Source organism: Oncorhynchus gorbuscha, linkage group LG20, assembly GCF_021184085.1.
Source record: "Oncorhynchus gorbuscha isolate QuinsamMale2020 ecotype Even-year linkage group LG20, OgorEven_v1.0, whole genome shotgun sequence".
Lineage (NCBI taxonomy): Eukaryota > Metazoa > Chordata > Actinopteri > Salmoniformes > Salmonidae > Oncorhynchus > Oncorhynchus gorbuscha.
The window spans coordinates 40,196,788-40,214,148 of record NC_060192.1 but is presented as its reverse complement, the minus strand read 5'-3'; positions in this window follow the sequence as shown (position 1 = coordinate 40,214,148).

Below are 17,361 nucleotides of genomic sequence, written 5' to 3'. Positions count from 1 at the left end.
TCAGCTATCTGGTCATTGATTCAGCAGTGATTCAGCTATCTGGTCATTGATTCAGCGGTGATTCAGCTATCTGGTCATTGATTCAGCAGTGATTCAGCTATCTGGTCATTGATTCAGCAGTGATTCAGCTATCTGGTCATTGATTCAGCTATCTGGTCATTGATTCAGCTATCTGGTCATTGATTCAGCTATCTGGTCATTGATTCAGCTATCTGGTCATTGATTCAGCAGTGATTCAGCTATCTGGTCATTGATTCAGCTATCTAGTCATTGATTCAGCTATCTGGTCATTGATTCAGCAGTGATTCAGCTATCTGGTCATTGATTCAGCAGTGATTCAGCTATCTGGTCATTGATTCAGCTATCTAGTCATTGATTCAGCTATCTAGTCATTGATTCAGCAGTGATTCAGCTATCTGGTCATTGATTCAGCAGTGATTCAGCTATCTGGTCATTGATTCAGCAGTGATTCAGCTATCTGGTCATTGATTCAGCAGTGATTCAGCTATCTGGTCATTGATTCAGCAGTGATTCAGCTATCTGGTCATTGATTCAGCAGTGATTCAGCTATCTGGTCATTGATTCAGCTATCTAGTCATTGATTCAGCTATCTAGTCATTGATTCAGCTATCTGGTCATTGATTCAGCAGTGATTCAGCTATCTGGTTATTGATTCAGCAGTGATTCAGCTATCTGGTCATTGATTCAGCAGTGATTCAGCTGTCTGGTCATTGATTCAGCTATCTGTCCATTCTTTCCTAGTCACACTAGGATCCCATTATTGGGTGTTTGTCGGTCCGTTGCAATTGCGTCTCTCTCCCAAACACTCTTCTCCTCTCCTAGCCTCGGTGTGGAACTCATTCCCCCCCCCCTTCCTAATTAAAGAGCAGCAGTAAATAACAATAGAGGGGCTTTGTACAGTGGTTACTGGTACAGACTCAATGTGCGGGGGCACCGGTGTCGAGGTAATTGAGGTAATTATGTACATGTAGGTAGAGTTATAAAAGTGACTATGCATAGATAATAACAGAGTAGCAGCAGCGTAGAAGAGGTTGGGGCGGGGGAGCAATGCAAATAGTCTGGGTAGCCATTTAATCAGCTGTTCAGGAGTCTAATGGCTTGTGGGTGGAAGCTGTTTAGAAGCCTCTTGGACCTAGACTTGGCACTCCGGTACCGCTTGCCATGTTGTAGCAGAGAGAACAGTCTATGACTAGGGTGGCTCGGGTCTTTGACCATTTTTAGGGCCTTCCTCTGACAGCACCTGGTGTAGAGGTCCTGGATGGCAGGCAGCTTTGCCCCAGTGATGTACTAGGCCTTTCGCACTACCCTCTGTAGAGCCTTGCAGTCGGAGACCGAGCAGTTGCCATACCAGGCAGTGATGCAACCCATCAGGATGCTCTCGATGGTGCAGCTGTAAAACCTTTTGAGGATCTCAGGACCCATGCCAAATCTTTTCAGTCTCCTGAGGGGGAATAGGTTTTGTTGTGCCCTCTTCAGGACTGTCTTGGTGTGCTTGGACCATGTTAGTTTGTTGATGATGGGGACACCAAGGAACTTGAAGCTCTCAACCTGCTCCACTACAGCCCCGTTGATGAGAATGGGAGTGTGTTCGGTCCTCCTTTTCCTGTAGTCCACAATCATCTCCTTTGCCTTGATCACATTGAGGGAGAGGTTGTTGTCCTTGCACCTCACGGTCAGGTCTCTGACCTCCTCCCTATAGGCTGTCTAATTGTTGTCAATGATCAGGCCTGCCACTGTTGTCATCAGCAAACTTGATGATGGTGTTGGAGTCGTGCCTGGCCGTGCAGTTATGAGTGAACAGGGAGTACAGGAGGGGACTGAGCATGCACCCCTGAGGGGTCCCCGTGTTGAGGATCAGCTTGGCGGATTGTGTTGTTACCTACCCTGTCAGGAAGTCCAGGATCCAGTTGCAGGGGGGAGTGTTTAGTCCCAGGATCCTTAGCTTAGTGATGAGCTTAGAGGACACTATGGTGTTGAACGCTGAGCTGTAGTCAATGAATAGCATTCTCATATAGATGTTCCTTTTGTCCAGGTGTGAAAGGGCAGTGTGGAGTGCAATATAGATTGCATCATCTGTGGATCTATTCATGTGGTATGCAAATTGGAGTGGGTCTAGGGTTTCTGGGATAATGGTGTTGATGTGAGCAATGACCAGCCTTTCAAAGCATTTCATGGCTACAGATGTGAGTGCTACGAGTCATTTTGGCAGGTTACCTTAGTGTTCTTGGGCACAGGGACTATGGTGGTCTGCTTGAAACAAGTTGGTATTACAGACTCGGACAGGGACAGGTTGAAAATGTCAGTGAAGACACTTGCTAGTTGGTCAGCGCATGCTCTGAGTACACGTCCTGGTAATCCGTCTGGCCCTGCGGCCTTGTGAATGTTGACCTGTCCGGGAACATCTGATGCTCTCACAGTCTTCCAGAACAGCTGGTGCTCTCAATCATGTTTCAGTGTTACTTGCCTCGAAGCGAGTATAGAAGTTATTTAGCTCGTCTGGTAGTCTCGTGCCACTGGGCAGCTCTCAGCTGTGCTTCCCTTTGTAGTCTGTAATAGTTTGCAAGTCCTGCCACATCCGACGAGCGTCAGAGCCGGTGTAGTACGATTTGATCTTAGTCCTGTATTGACACTTTGCCTGTTTGATGGTTCGTCAGAGGGCATAGCGGGATTTCTTATAAGCTTCAGGGTCAGAGTCCCGCTCCTTGAAAGCGGCAGCTATACCCTTTAGGTCAGTGCGAATGTTGCCTGTAATCCATGGCTTCTGGTTGGGGTATGTATGTACAGTCACTGTGGGGACGACGTCCTTAATGCACTTATTGATGAAGCCAGTAACTGATGTGATGTACTCCTCAATGCCATCGGAAGAATCCCGGAACATATTCCAGACTGTGATAGCAAAACAGTCCTGTAGCTTAGCATTTTCTTCCTCTGACCACTTTTTTATTGATCGAGTCGCTGGTGTTTCCTGCTTTCATTTTTGCTTGTAAGCAGGAATCAGGAGGATGGAATTATGGTCAGATTTTCCAAATGGAGGGCGAGGGAGAACTTTGTATGCATCTCTGTGTGTGGAGTTAAGGTGGTCTAGAATTTTTTTCCCTCTGGTTGCACATTTAACATGCTGATAGAAATGAGGAAAAACTGATTTAAAGTTTCCCTGCATTAAAGTCCCCGGCCACTAGGAGTGCATCCTCTGGATGAGCGTTTTCCTGTTTTCCTTTTGGCCGTATACAGATCAGTGAGTGCAGTTTTCGTGTCGGCATCAGCCAGTGGAATGTAGACAGCTACGAAAAATACAGATGAAAACTCTAGGTAGATAGTGTGCTCTACATTTTATCATGAGATACTCTACCTTAGGCGAGAAAAACGGCGAAACTTCCTTCGATATCGTGCACCAGCGGTAACCCGCCAGCTGTATGTTCTTAATGTCATCGTTCAGCCACGACTCTGTGAAACATAACATTTAACAGTTTTTAATGTCCCGTTGGTAGGATATACATGCTATCAGTTCGTCCCATACCTGCCTACCCACTACTTACCTAACCTCTCCTACCTTAATGTCCCGTTGGTAGGATATACATGCTATCAGTTCGTCCCATACCTGCCTACCCACTACTTACCTAACCTCTCCTACCTTAATGTCCCGTTGGTAGGATATACATGCTATCAGTTCGTCCCATTTATTTTCCAGCGATTGAACGTTACCAAGCAAAACGAAGGGCAAAAGCAGATTAGCCACTGGTCGTAGATTAGCCACTGGTCGTAGATTAGCCACTGGTCGCAGATTAGCCACTGGTCGCAGATTAGCCACTGGTCGCAGATTAGCCACTGGTCTCAGATTAGCCACTGGTCGAGATTAGCTGGGTCGCAGATTAGCCACTGGTCGCAGATTAGCCACTGGTCGCAGATTAGCCACTGGTCGCAGATTAGCCAGATTAGCTGGTCGCAGATTAGCCACTGGTCTCAGATTAGCTGGTCTCAGATTAGCCACTGGTCGCCAGATTAGGTCCACTGGTCGTAGATTAGCCACTGGTCTCAGATTAGCCACTGGTCTCAGATTAGCCACTGGTCTCAGATTAGCCACTGGTCTCAGATTAGCCACTGGTCTGGTCAGATTAGCCACTGGTCTCAGATTAGCCACTGGTCTCAGATTAGCCACTGGTCTCAGATTAGATTAGCCACTGGTCTCAGATTAGCCACTGGTCTCAGATTAGCCACTGGTCGCAGATTAGCCACTGGTCGCAGATTAGCCACTGGTCTCAGATTAGCCACTGGTCTCAGATTAGCCACTGGTCGCAGATTAGCCACTGGTCGCAGATTAGCCACTGGTCGCAGATTAGCCACTGGTCTCAGATTAGCCACTGGTCGCAGATTAGCCACTGGTCGCAGATTAGCCACTGGTCTCAGATTAGCCACTGGTCCAGATTAGCTGGTTAGCCACTGGTCTCAGATTAGCCACTGGTCTCAGATTAGCCACTGGTTAGCCACTGGTCTCAGATTAGCCAGATTAGCCACTGGTCGCAGATTAGCCACTGGTCTCAGATTAGCCACTGGTCGCAGATTAGCCACTGGTCGCAGATTAGCCACTGGTCGCAGATTAGCCACTGGTCGCAGATTAGCCACTGGTCTCAGATTAGCCACTGGTCGCAGATTAGCACTGGTCGCAGATTAGCCACTGGTCTCAGATTAGCCACTGGTCTCAGATAAAACACTGGTCGCAGATTAGCCACTGGTCGCAGATTAGCCACTGGTCGCAGATTAGCCACTGGTCTCAGATAAAACACTGGTCGCAGATTAGCCACTGGTCGCAGATTAGCCACTGGTCGCAGATTAGCCACTGGTCGCTCAGATTAGATTAGATTAGCCACTGGTCGGTCGCAGATTAGCCACTGGTCTCAGATTAGCCACTGGTCGCAGATTAGCCACTGGTCGCAGATTAGCGCAGATTAGCCACTGGTCTCAGATTAGCCACTGGTCGCAGATTAGCCATGGTCGCAGATTAGCCACTGGTCGCAGATTAGCCACTGATTAGCCACTGGTCGCAGATTAGCCACTGGTCGCAGATTAGCCACTGGTCTCAGATTAGCCACTGGTCGCAGATTAGCCACTGGTCGCCACTGGTCTCAGATTAGCCACTGGTCGCAGATTAGCCACTGGTCGCAGATTAGCCACTGGTCGCAGATTAGCCACTGGTCGCAGATTAGCCACTGGTCGCAGATTAGCCACTTTAGCCACTGGTCGCAGATTAGCCACTGGTCGCAGATTAGCCACTGGTCGCAGATTAGCCACTGGTCGCAGATTAGCCACTGGTCTCAGATTAGCCACTGGTCGCAGATTAGCCACTGGTCGCAGATTAGCCACTGGTCGCAGATTAGCCACTGGTCGCAGATTAGCCACTGGTCCTCACTTAGCCACTGGTCGCTGGTCGCAGATTAGCCCACTGGTCGCAGATTAGCCACTGGTCGCAGATTAGCCACTGATTTAGCCACTGGTCGCAGATTAGCCACTGGTCGCAGATTAGCCACTGGTCTCAGATTAGCCACTGGTCGCAGATTAGCCACTGGTCGCAGATTTAGCCACTGGTCGCAGATTAGGGTCCCACTGGTCGCAGATTAGCCACTGGTCTGGTCGCAGATTAGCCACTGGTCGCAGATTAGCCACTGGTCTCAGATTAGCCACTGGTCGCAGATTATGGTCGAGATTAGCCACTGGTCGCAGATTAGCCAATGGTCTGAGATTAGCCACTGGTCGCAGATTAGCCACTGGTCCAGAGATTAGCCACTGGTCGCAGATTAGCCACTGGTCGGGTCGCAGATTAAACACTGGTCGCAGATTAGCCACTGGTCGCAGATTAGCACTGGTCGCAGATTAGCAGATTAGCCACTGGTCGCAGATTAGCCACTGGTCTCAGATTAGCCACTGGTCGCAGATTAAACACTGGTCTAGATTAAACACTGGTCGCAGATTAGCCACTGGTCTCAGATTAGCCACTGGTCGCAGATTAAACACTGGTCGCAGATTAGCCACTGGTCTCAGATTAGCCACTGGTCGCAGATTAGCCTGGTCGCTTAGGGTCGCAGATTAGCCACTGGTCTCAGATTAGCCACTGGTCTAGATTAGCCACTGGTCGCAGATTAGCCACTGGTCTCAGATTAGCCACTGGTCTCAGATTAGCCACTGGTCTCAGATTAGCCACTGGTCTCAGATTAGCCACTGGTCTCAGATTAGCCACTGGTCAGATTAGCCACTTATACTGGTCTCAGATTAGCCACTGGTCTATAAGGGCTAGATTAGCCACTGGTTTATTGTCTATTAGCCACTGGTCGCAGATTAGCCACTGGTCTAGATTAGGGTTTATTGTCTATAAGGTCGCTTAGCCACTGGTCGGGATTTGGTCTCATTAGTCTAGATTAGCCACTGGCTTAGCCACTGGTCTCATAGATTAGCCACTGTCTAGATTAGCCACTGGTCTCAGATTAGCCACTGGTCTCAGATTAGCCACTGGTCGCAGATTAGCCACTGGTTTATTGTCTACTGGTCGCAGATTAGCCACTGGTCGCAGATTAGCTATAGATTAGCCACTGGTTTATTGTCTATTAGCCACTGGTTTTATTGTCTAGATTAGCCACTGGTCGCAGGGCTACTAGATTAGCCACTGGTCGCAGATTAGCCACTGGTCTCAGATTAGCCACTGGTCTCAGATTAGCCACTGGTCGCAGATTAGCCACTGGTCTATTAGCCACTGGTCGCAGATTAGCTGGTCGCAGATTAGCCACTGGTCTAGATTAGCCACTGGTCGCAGATTAGCCACTGGTTTAGATTGTCAGATTAGCCACTGGTCTCAGATTAGCCACTGGTCTTAGCCAGGGTTAGCCACTGGTCGCAGATTAGCTATCGCAGATTAGCCACTGGTCTAGATTAGCCACTGGTCTCAGATTAGCCACTGGTCTATAAGGGCCACTGGTCATTATCTGGTCGCAGATTAGCCACTGGTTTATTGTCTGGTCGCAGATTAGCCACTGGTCGAATTAGCCACTGGGGATTAGCTATGGTCGGGTTCTTAGCCACTGGTATTGTCTATAAGGGGCTATAGGGTTTATTGTTAGCTATAGATTAGCTATCGGTTTATTGTCAGATTAGCTGGTAAGGGGCTTAGCCACTGGTCGCAGAGGGTTTTATGGTGTTACTATAACTGGGATAAAACACTGGTCGAGATTAGCCACTGGTCGTCTATAGATTAGCGATAAAACTGGGATTAGCCACTGGTCGCAGATTAGCCACTGGTCGATTTCATTGTCTATAAGGGGCTATAGGGTTTATTGTCTATAAGGGGCTATAGGGTTTATTGTCTATAAGGGGCTATAGGGTTTATTGTCTATAAGGGGCTATAGGGTTTATTGTCTATAAGGGGCTATAGGGTTTATTGTCTATAAGGGGCTTAGCCAGGGTTTATTGTCTATAAGGGGCTATAGGGTTTATTGGTCTATAAGGGCTATTAGGGTTTATTGTCTATAAGGGGCTATAGGGTTTATTGTCTATAAGGGGCTATAGGGTTTATTGTCTATAAGGGGCTAGATTAGGCTATAGGGTTTATTGTCTATAAGGGGCTATAGGGTTTATTGTCTATAAGGGGCTATAGGGTTTATTGTCTATAAGGGGCTATAGGGTTTATTGTCTATAAGGGGCTATAGGGTTTATTGTCTATAAGGGGCTATAGGGTTTATTGTCTATAAGGGGCTATAGGGTTTATTGTCTATAAGGGGCTATAGGGTTTATTGTCTATAAGGGGCTATAGGGTTTATTGTCTATAAGGGGCTATAGGGTTTATTGTCTATAAGGGGCTATAGGGTTTATTGTCTATAAGGGGCTATAGGGTTTATTGTCTATAAGGGGCTATAGGGTTTATTGTCTATAAGGGGCTATAGGGTTTATTGTCTATAAGGGGCTATTGTCTATAAGGGGCTATAGGGTTTATTGTCTATAAGGGGCTATAGGGTTTATTGTCTATAAGGGGCTATAGGGTTTATTGTCTATAAGGGGCTATAGGGTTTATTGTCTATAAGGGGCTATAGGGTTTATTGTCTATAAGGGGCTATAGGGTTTATTGTCTATAAGGGGCTATAGGGTTTATTGTCTATAAGGGGCTATAGGGTTTATTGTCTATAAGGGGCTATAGGGTTTATTGTCTATAAGGGGCTATAGGGTTTATTGTCTATAAGGGGCTATAGGGTTTATTGGCTATAGGGTTTATTGTCTATAAGGGTTTATTGCTATAGGGTTTATTGGCTATAGGGTTTATTGTCTATAAGGGGCTATAGGGTTTATTGTCTATAAGGGGCTATAGGGTTTATTGTCTATAAGGGGCTATAGGGTTTATTGGCTATAGGGTTTATTGTCTATAAGGGGCTATTGTCTATAAGGGTTTATTGTCTATAAGGGGCTATAGGGTTTATTGTCTATAAGGGGCTATAGGGTTTATTGTCTATAAGGGGCTATAGGGTTTATTGTCTATAAGGGGCTATAGGGTTTATTGTCTATAGGGTTTATTGTCTATAAGGGGCTATAGGGTTTATTGTCTATAGGGTTTATTGTCTATAAGGGGCTATAGGGTTTATTGTCTATAGGGTTTATTGTCTATATAAGGGTTTATTGGCTATAGGGTTTATTGTCTATAAGGGGCTATAGGGTTTATTGGCTATAAGGTTTATTGTCTATAAGGGGCTATAGGGTTTATTGTCTATAAGGGGCTATAGGGTTTATTGTCTATAAGGGGCTATATGGTTTATTGTCTATAAGGGGCTATAGGGTTTATTGTCTATAAGGGGCTATAGGGTTTATTGTCTATAAGGGGCTATAGGGTTTATTGTCTATAAGGGGCTATAGGGTTTATTGTCTATAAGGGGCTATAGGGTTTATTGTCTATAGGGTTTATTGTCTATAAGGGGCTATAGGGTTTATTGTCTATAAGGGGCTATAGGGTTTATTGTCTATAAGGGGCTATAGGGTTTATTGTCTATAAGGGGCTATAGGGTTTATTGTCTATAAGGGGCTATAGGGTTTATTGTCTATAAGGGGCTATAGGGTTTATTGTCTATAAGGGGCTATAGGGTTTATTGTCTATAAGGGGCTATAGGGTTTATTGGCTATAGGGTTTATTGTCTATAAGGGGCTATAGGGTTTATTGTCTATAAGGGGCTATAGGGTTTATTGTCTATAAGGGGCTATAGGGTTTATTGTCTATAAGGGGCTATAGGGTTTATTGTCTATAAGGGGCTATAGGGTTTATTATCTATAGGGTTTATTGTCTATGAGGTTTATTGGCTATAGGGTGTATTGTCTATAGGGTTTATTGTCTACAAGGGGCTATAGGGTTTATTGTCTATAAGGGGCTATAGGGTTTATTGTCTATAAGGGGCTATAGGGTTTATTGTCTATAAGGGGCTATAGGGTTTATTGTCTATAGGGTTTATTGTCTATAAGGGGCTATAGGGTTTATTGTCTATAAGGGGCTATAGGGTTTATTGTCTATAGGGTTTATTGTCTATAAGGGGCTATAGGGTTTATTGTCTATAAGGGGCTATAGGGTTTATTGTCTATAAGGGGCTATAGGGTTTATTGTCTATAGGGGCTATAGGGTTTATTGTCTATAAGGGGCTATAGGGTTTATTGTCTATAATTGGGGCTATAGGGTTTATTGTCTATAAGGGGCTATAGGGTTTATTGTCTATAAGGGGCTATAGGGTTTATTGTCTATAAGGGGCTATAGGGTTTATTGTCTATAAGGGGCTATAGGGTTTATTGTCTATAAGGGGCTATAGGGTTTATTGTCTATAAGGGGCTATAGGGTTTATTGTCTATAAGGGGCTATAGGGTTTATTGTCTATAAGGGGCTATAGGGTTTATTGTCTATAAGGGGCTATAGGGTTTATTGTCTATAAGGGGCTATAGGGGCTATTGTCTATAGGGTTTCTTGTCTATAAGGGGCTATAGGGTTTATTGTCTATAAGGGGCTATCGGGTTTATTGTCTAAGGGGCTATAGGGTTTATTGTCTATAAGGGGCTATAGGGTTTATTGTCTATAAGGGGCTATAGGGTTTGTTGTCTATAAGGGGCTATAGGGTTTATTGTCTATAATGGGTTATAGGGTTTATTGTCTATAAGGGGCTATAGGGTTTATTGTCTATAAGGGGCTATAGGGTTTATTGTCTATAAGGGGCTATTGTCTATAAGGGGCTATAGGGTTTATTGTCTATAAGGGGCTATAGGGTTTATTGTCTATAAGGGGCTTTAGGGTTTATTGTCTATAAGGGGCTATAGGGTTTATTGTCTATAATGAGTTATAGGGTTTATTGTCTATACGGGTATATGAGGTTTATTGTCTATAAGGGTATATGGGGTTTATTGTCTATAAGGGGTTATAGGGTTTTTGTCCAGAAGGGGCTATAGGGTTTGTTGTCTAGAAGGGTCTATAGGGTTTATTGTCTATAAGGGGCTATAGGGTTTGTTGTCCAGAAGGGGCTATAGGGTTTATTGTCTATAAGGGGCTATAGGGTTTGTTGTCCAGAAGGGGCTATAGGGTTTATTGTCTATAAGTGGCTTTAGGGTTTGTTGTCCAGAAGGGGCTATAGGGTTTAGGGTGAGCCTCTGAACTGCAGTAGAGACTTATAGATGGAGAGATAGAGATGATAAGCTGAGTGTCTCTGTGTGTGTGTGTGTGTGTTGATTTCTGATTCGTTGGCTGTCTCTACACAGGTCTTAAAGCTTCAGAGTTCACACACACACGCACTACTGATATCACCCAAGATGCTGTCTACTGTCTTATAGAGGTCACACCTTTCTCCATCTTTTAAAATGTCAAGGACAAACAAGGGACACGTGTTTACAGAGTAGGATTTCCCTGTAGTTCAGTAGGATTTCCCTGTAGTTCAGTAGGATTTCCCTGTAGTTCAGTAGGATTTCCCTGTAGTTCGGTAGGATTTCCCTGTAGTTCAGTAGGATTTCCCTGTTCAGTAGGATTTCCCTGTAGTTCTGTAGGATTTCCCCGTAGTTCAGTAGGATTTCCCTGTAGTTCAGTAGGATGTCCCTGTAGTTCAGTAGGATGTCCCTGTAGTTCAGTTGGATTTCCCTGTAGTTCAGTTGGATTTCCCTGTAGTTCAGTAGGATTTCCCTGTAGTTCAGTAGGATTTCCCTGTAGTTCAGTAGGATTTCCCTGTAGTTCAGTAGGATTTCCCTGTAGTTCAGTAGGATTTCCCTATAGTTCAGTAGGATTTCCCTATAGTTTGGTAGGATTTCCCTGTAGTTCAGTAGGATTTCCCTATAGTTCGGTAGGATTTCCCTATAGTTCAGTAGGATTTCCCTATAGTTCGGTAGGATTTCCCTGTAGTTCAGTAGGATTTCCCTGTAGTTCAGTAGAATTTCCCTGTAGTTCAGTAGGATTTCCCTATAGTTTGACCAGGGCACCAAACTCGGGACACAGCCTTGGAGTTGAGAATCTCTACTTACTGAGAGACAGTACATATTCGTGGAAAAATGTTAAATGTTTTATTTTGAAAATCAAGCCCAAGGTAGGATGAACAAGGTAGGATGAACAAAAGGTTTAATTCAATCATGTTCTCATAACCAATGCGTCACATTTCATTATCACTGTCGATTACAGTGCCAAGACAATGTATTTTATTTCACATTTATTCATACAGGTAAGTCAATTAAAAACAAATTATTAGTTACAATGATGACCCATCAAACACATCAATATCCAACACATCTATATAAACATCAATTACACTATATTGCCCTACCAAGCAAAAAAGGTAGTAACTGAAAATGAGTTAAGTCATTTTTGCTACATTAAATACATGCTTAATCATGTGGACAGGTATCCTGCCTTGTATTGTGTTTAGGAGACAATGGGGGTCATGTTAGCCAGTAACTGGATAAAGTTACTGTGAAAACCTAAGGTAAATTAAAAGCAATTTTTCTCAGTTCCACTCTGAGCAGTTACTGCCTTTTTACTGCTTGGTAGGGTAGCATACATATCGATATGCACATCAATTACACAAAATATAATCAGATGAGAGAAACATATTGTTCTTTAAAGACCATTCCACATTTCTTAAAAATCTTTATTTAACCAGGCAAGTCACTTAAGAGCAAATTCTTAATTACAATGACGGCCTAACGGGGAACAGTGGGTTAACTGCCTGTTCAGGGGACAGAACGACAGATTTTTACCTTGACAGCTCGGGGATTCGATCTTGCAACCTTTTGGTTACTAGTCCAACACTCTAACCACTAGGCTACCTGCCGCCTCTACACTCTAACCACTAGGCTACCTGCCCCCTCTACACTCTAACCACTAGGCTACCTGCCGCCCCTCCACTCTAACCACTAGGCTACCTGCCCCCTCTACACTCTAACCACTAGGCTACCTGCCGCCCCTACACTCTAACCACTAGGCTACCTGCCTCCTCTACACTCTAACCACTAGGCTACCTGCCTCCTCTACACTCTAACCACTAGGCTACCTACCTCCTCTACACTCTAACCACTAGACTACCTGCCTCCTCTACACTCTAACCTCTAGGCTACCTGCCTCCTCTACACTCTAACCACTAGGCTACCTGCCGCCCCTCCACTCTAACCACTAGGCTACCTGCCCCCTCTACACTCTAACCACTAGGCTACCTGCCGCCTCTACACTCTAATCACTACGCTACCTGCCGCCCCTACACTCTAACCACTAGTCTACCTGCCGCCCCTCCACTCTAACCACTAGGCTACCTGCCGCCCCTCCACTCTAACCACTAGGCTACCTGCCCCCTCTACACTCTAACCACTAGGCTACCCTGCCGCCTCTACACTCTAATCACTAGGCTACCTGCCGCCTCTACACTCTAACCACTAGGCTACCTGCCGCCCCTCCACTCTAACCACTAGGCTACCTGCCCCCTCTACACTCTAACCACTAGGCTACCTGCCTCCTCTACAGTCTAACCACTAGGCTACCTGCCCCCTCTACACTCTAACCACTAGGCTACCTGCCGCCCCTACACTCTAACCACTAGGCTACCTGCCTCTAACCACTAGGCTACCTGCCTCCTCTACACTCTAACCACTAGGCTACCTGCCGCCTCTACACTCTAACCACTAGGCTACCTGCCGCCCCTCCACTCTAACCACTAGGCTACCTGCCGCCCCTCCACTCTAACCACTAGGCTACCTGCCGCCCCTCCACTCTAACCACTAGGCTACCTACCTCCTCTACATTCTAACCACTAGACTACCTGTCGCCCCTCCACTCTAACCACTAGGCTACCTGCCTCCTCTACACTCTAACCACTAGGCTACCTGCCTCCCCTCCACTCTAACCACTAGGCTACCTGCCACCTCTACACTCTAACCACTAGGCTACCTGCCCCTCCACTCTAACCACTAGGCTACCTGCCGCCCCTCCACTCTAACCACTAGGCTACCTGCCGCCCCTCCACTCTAACCACTAGGCTACCTGCCGCCTCTACACTCTAACCACTAGGCTACCTGCCGTCCCTCCACTCTAACCACTAGGCTACCTGCCGCCCCCACAAGGTGGAAAAAAACTAAAAGCAGATTTACCTAACTGGGTGGTGATTGAATGGATCTCCAGGGTTAGCCATCCCTGAGTCCGGGTCTGGTAACGTATACGTCTGAAGGATAACAATGAGGTAAGGTATGGCGGAGGGCTGTGCAAGAGGCTCTTTATAGCCAAAAAGGAGTGCAATGCATCAATCTACGACACTTCAAGGGAGGTCTACTTTCTGATACAAAATGCATTGACGTGTACTGAACACATCACTCGTATTAAAGCGCAATGCATTATAATAAAGCGTTGTCCAAATGGCTTCAATACAGTGGCAGCAGCATTCATACAGCATTCATACAGCATTCATACAGCATTCATATAGACGACATCACCGTAGAGTCATATAGACGACATCACCGTAGAGTCATATAGACGACATCACCATATAGACGACATCACCATAGAGTCATATAGACGACATCGCCATAGAGTCATATAGACGACATCACCATAGAGTCATATAGACGACATCACCATAGAGTCACATAGACGACATCACCATAGAGTCATATAGACGACATCGCCATAGAGTCATATAGATGACATCACCATAGAGTCATATAGACGACATCACCATATAGACGACATCACCATAGAGTCATATAGACGACATCACCATAGAGTCATATAGACGACATCACCATAGAGTCATATAGACGACATCACCATATAGACGACATCACCATAGAGTCATATAGGCGACATCACCATATAGACGACATCACCATAGAGTCATATAGACGACATCACCATATAGACGACATCACTATAGTCATATAGACGACATCACCATAGAGTCATATAGACATCACCATAGAGTCTTATAGACGACATCACCATAGAGTCATATAGACGACATCACCATAGAGTCATATAGACGACATCACCATATAGACGACATCACCATATAGACGACATCACCATATAGACGACATCACCATAGAGTCATATAGACGACATCACCATAGAGTCATATAGACGACATCACCATATAGACGACATCACCATATAGACGACATCACCATAGAGACGACATCACCATAGAGTCATATAGACGACATCACCATAGAGTCATATAGGCGACATCACCATAGTCAATAACCAGAATGAATGCTGACTGAATGATTTTGTTTTCTGCTTTTTAATGAAAAGACATGTCTTGTTCCGATAGAAGAAGACTATTTTAGTTCTTAATTTCTTAACTAACTCATCAATATGCTTTTTTAAAGATTTTTTTTTTTTTTTTTTGTCAATCCAGATGCCCAGATATTTATAAGAGGGGACACGGTCAAAGAGGGCACCATCCAAAGTATGTATGAATAAATCATCAGATACATCCTTATGTGATTTGGAAAATAACAAACTTAGTTTTTTACCTGCATTAAGTACTGATTTCAATTCAACAAAGTCTTTCTGCAGGACAATAAAGGCAGGTTGATTCTCTGACAGAGTCTGTTCAGCTGTTGGGGCAACAGCATACACCACAGTGTCATCTGCATACAGGTGAAAGTTATTATTTATTACAGATAAACAATTATTATTAATGTAAATAGTGAAAAGAACTGGACCAAGAATGGATCCCTGTGGGACACCCTTTTTTTGTACAGAAAACCTGATTCAATAACATCAGTAAATTCACACTGTTCAGTCCTTTAAATAACATTCCAACCAACGACACTACAGCAACCTGGTTCAGACCAATTGATGAAAGCCTCTTAATGAGTAATGTGTGATCCACAGTGTCGAAGGCTTTAGACAAGTCAATAAAAAGGGCCACACAGTGTTTAGTCCTCTTATCCATACAATTTAACAATATCGTCCGAAACCAACGAAGTAGCAGAGATGGTGCTATGAACTGGTCTGAAACCTTACTGGTGTACATTTAGAATAAATGTCTTGGTTAAAAAAAGGATCTTAGTTGAGTATTTACCATGGAATCTAAGATTTTAACTAGGCAAAAGAGTTTGTAAATGGGGCGATACTTATTTAGGTCACACGGGTCACCACCTTTGTGAAGGGGGAGTCTATGGGCCTCCTTCCAGACCCTGGGGATAGTACCAGGGGGAGTCTATAGGCCTCCTTCCAGACCCTGGGGATAGTACCAGGGAGAGTCTATAGGCCTCCTTCCAGACCCTGGGGAGGGTACCAGGGGGAGTCTATGGGCCTCCTTCCAGACCCTGGGGAGGGTAGCAGGGGGAGTCTTTGGGCCTCCTTCCAGACCCTGGGGAGGGTACCAGGGGAGAGTCTATGGGCCTCCTTCCAGACCCTGGGTAGGGTACCAGGGGGAGTCTATGGGCCTCCTTCCAGACCCTGGGGAGGGTACCAGGGGGAGTCTATGGGCCTCTTTCCAGACCCTGGGGAGAGGCTAGAAGAGGAGCAGACAGTCGATTGACTGATCAGGGTCAATTAAACCGCCATTTATTTCAAATAAAAAGCCTGCAGAGATAAAATGCTGATTTAAAAACATGACTTATCTAATTTATCTCAGTAATTATCTGAGACAAGTCTGACAACTTGCCTCGGCCAGGGAAGGAGTGGAATTTTTCATGCGTCAATGCACTAAAGGCCCGGATTCCAACTCGTGCTAAAGCTCACATTTATTTTTTACCTTGAATTTAAGCATGACAATCAAATCAAATAGCAATGGTATTCACCCCACTATTTATTTAAGGTGGACCTCAAATAAATGAATGTGTGTCTACAAATACAACATATTCTGATATAATATAATACACCCAGATAATGACACCACCTTAACGTGTGAAGAAGCCGCGAATAAGATCAAGCCGCTCTACCAGTTACAGGTGGAAAAAAAGGATCTACTTTCATTTTTTTTGTGTGTGTGATAGAAATGGCCCAGTTGAATGGAGAAGGGGATTGTAAATACACATAGTAATTGTTGATCCCTGAAGACGAAGGGAAGCAAACTGAAAGTCATATCAACAGGAAATGTATTGCACAGTAAGAAATATAAATAAATACTAAAAATATATCGTTATTCAGAATTCTTCATTTGTGGGTCACCAATTTGCATGGATTAAATTTGGAGAGCTAAGTAAAAGATTTCTATAGGGCTAAACCCTGCCAAATTGATGTATGCGAATTGATGTATGCGAATTGATGCACGCAAATTGATGTATGCAAATTGATGTATGCAAATTTCTGTATGCAAATCGATGTATGCAAAGTGATGTATGCGAATTGGTGTATGCAAATTGATGTATGCAAATTGATGTATGCAAATTGACGTATGCAAATTGATGTATGCAAAGTGATGTATGCAAATTGATGTATGCGCTTTACAGGGTTTGGATTATATGCCCGGGGCTTTTTCTCCATTTTGTTTTACAATTTGTATCATGTTAAATATTAGCCACTCTCGGGTGACAACGTCAGTCAGTAAGTATTCATACCCTTTGCCTTATTCCACATTTTGTTGTGTTACCTGAATTCAAAATGGATAAAATATAAAGCAAGTTTCTACACCCAATACACCATAATGACAAAAGTGAAACCTGTTTTGTGAAATTTATGGAAAATGAAATACAGAAATATCTAATTTATATAAGTATTCACACTCTTGAGTCAAAACAATGTAGAAGCACATTTGGAAGTTATGACAGCTGTGAGTCTTTCTGGCTGAGTCTCTGAGAAGTTTCCACACCTGGATTGGGCAACTTTTACCCATTTATTATTTAGAAGATTCTTCAAGCTCTGTCAAATTG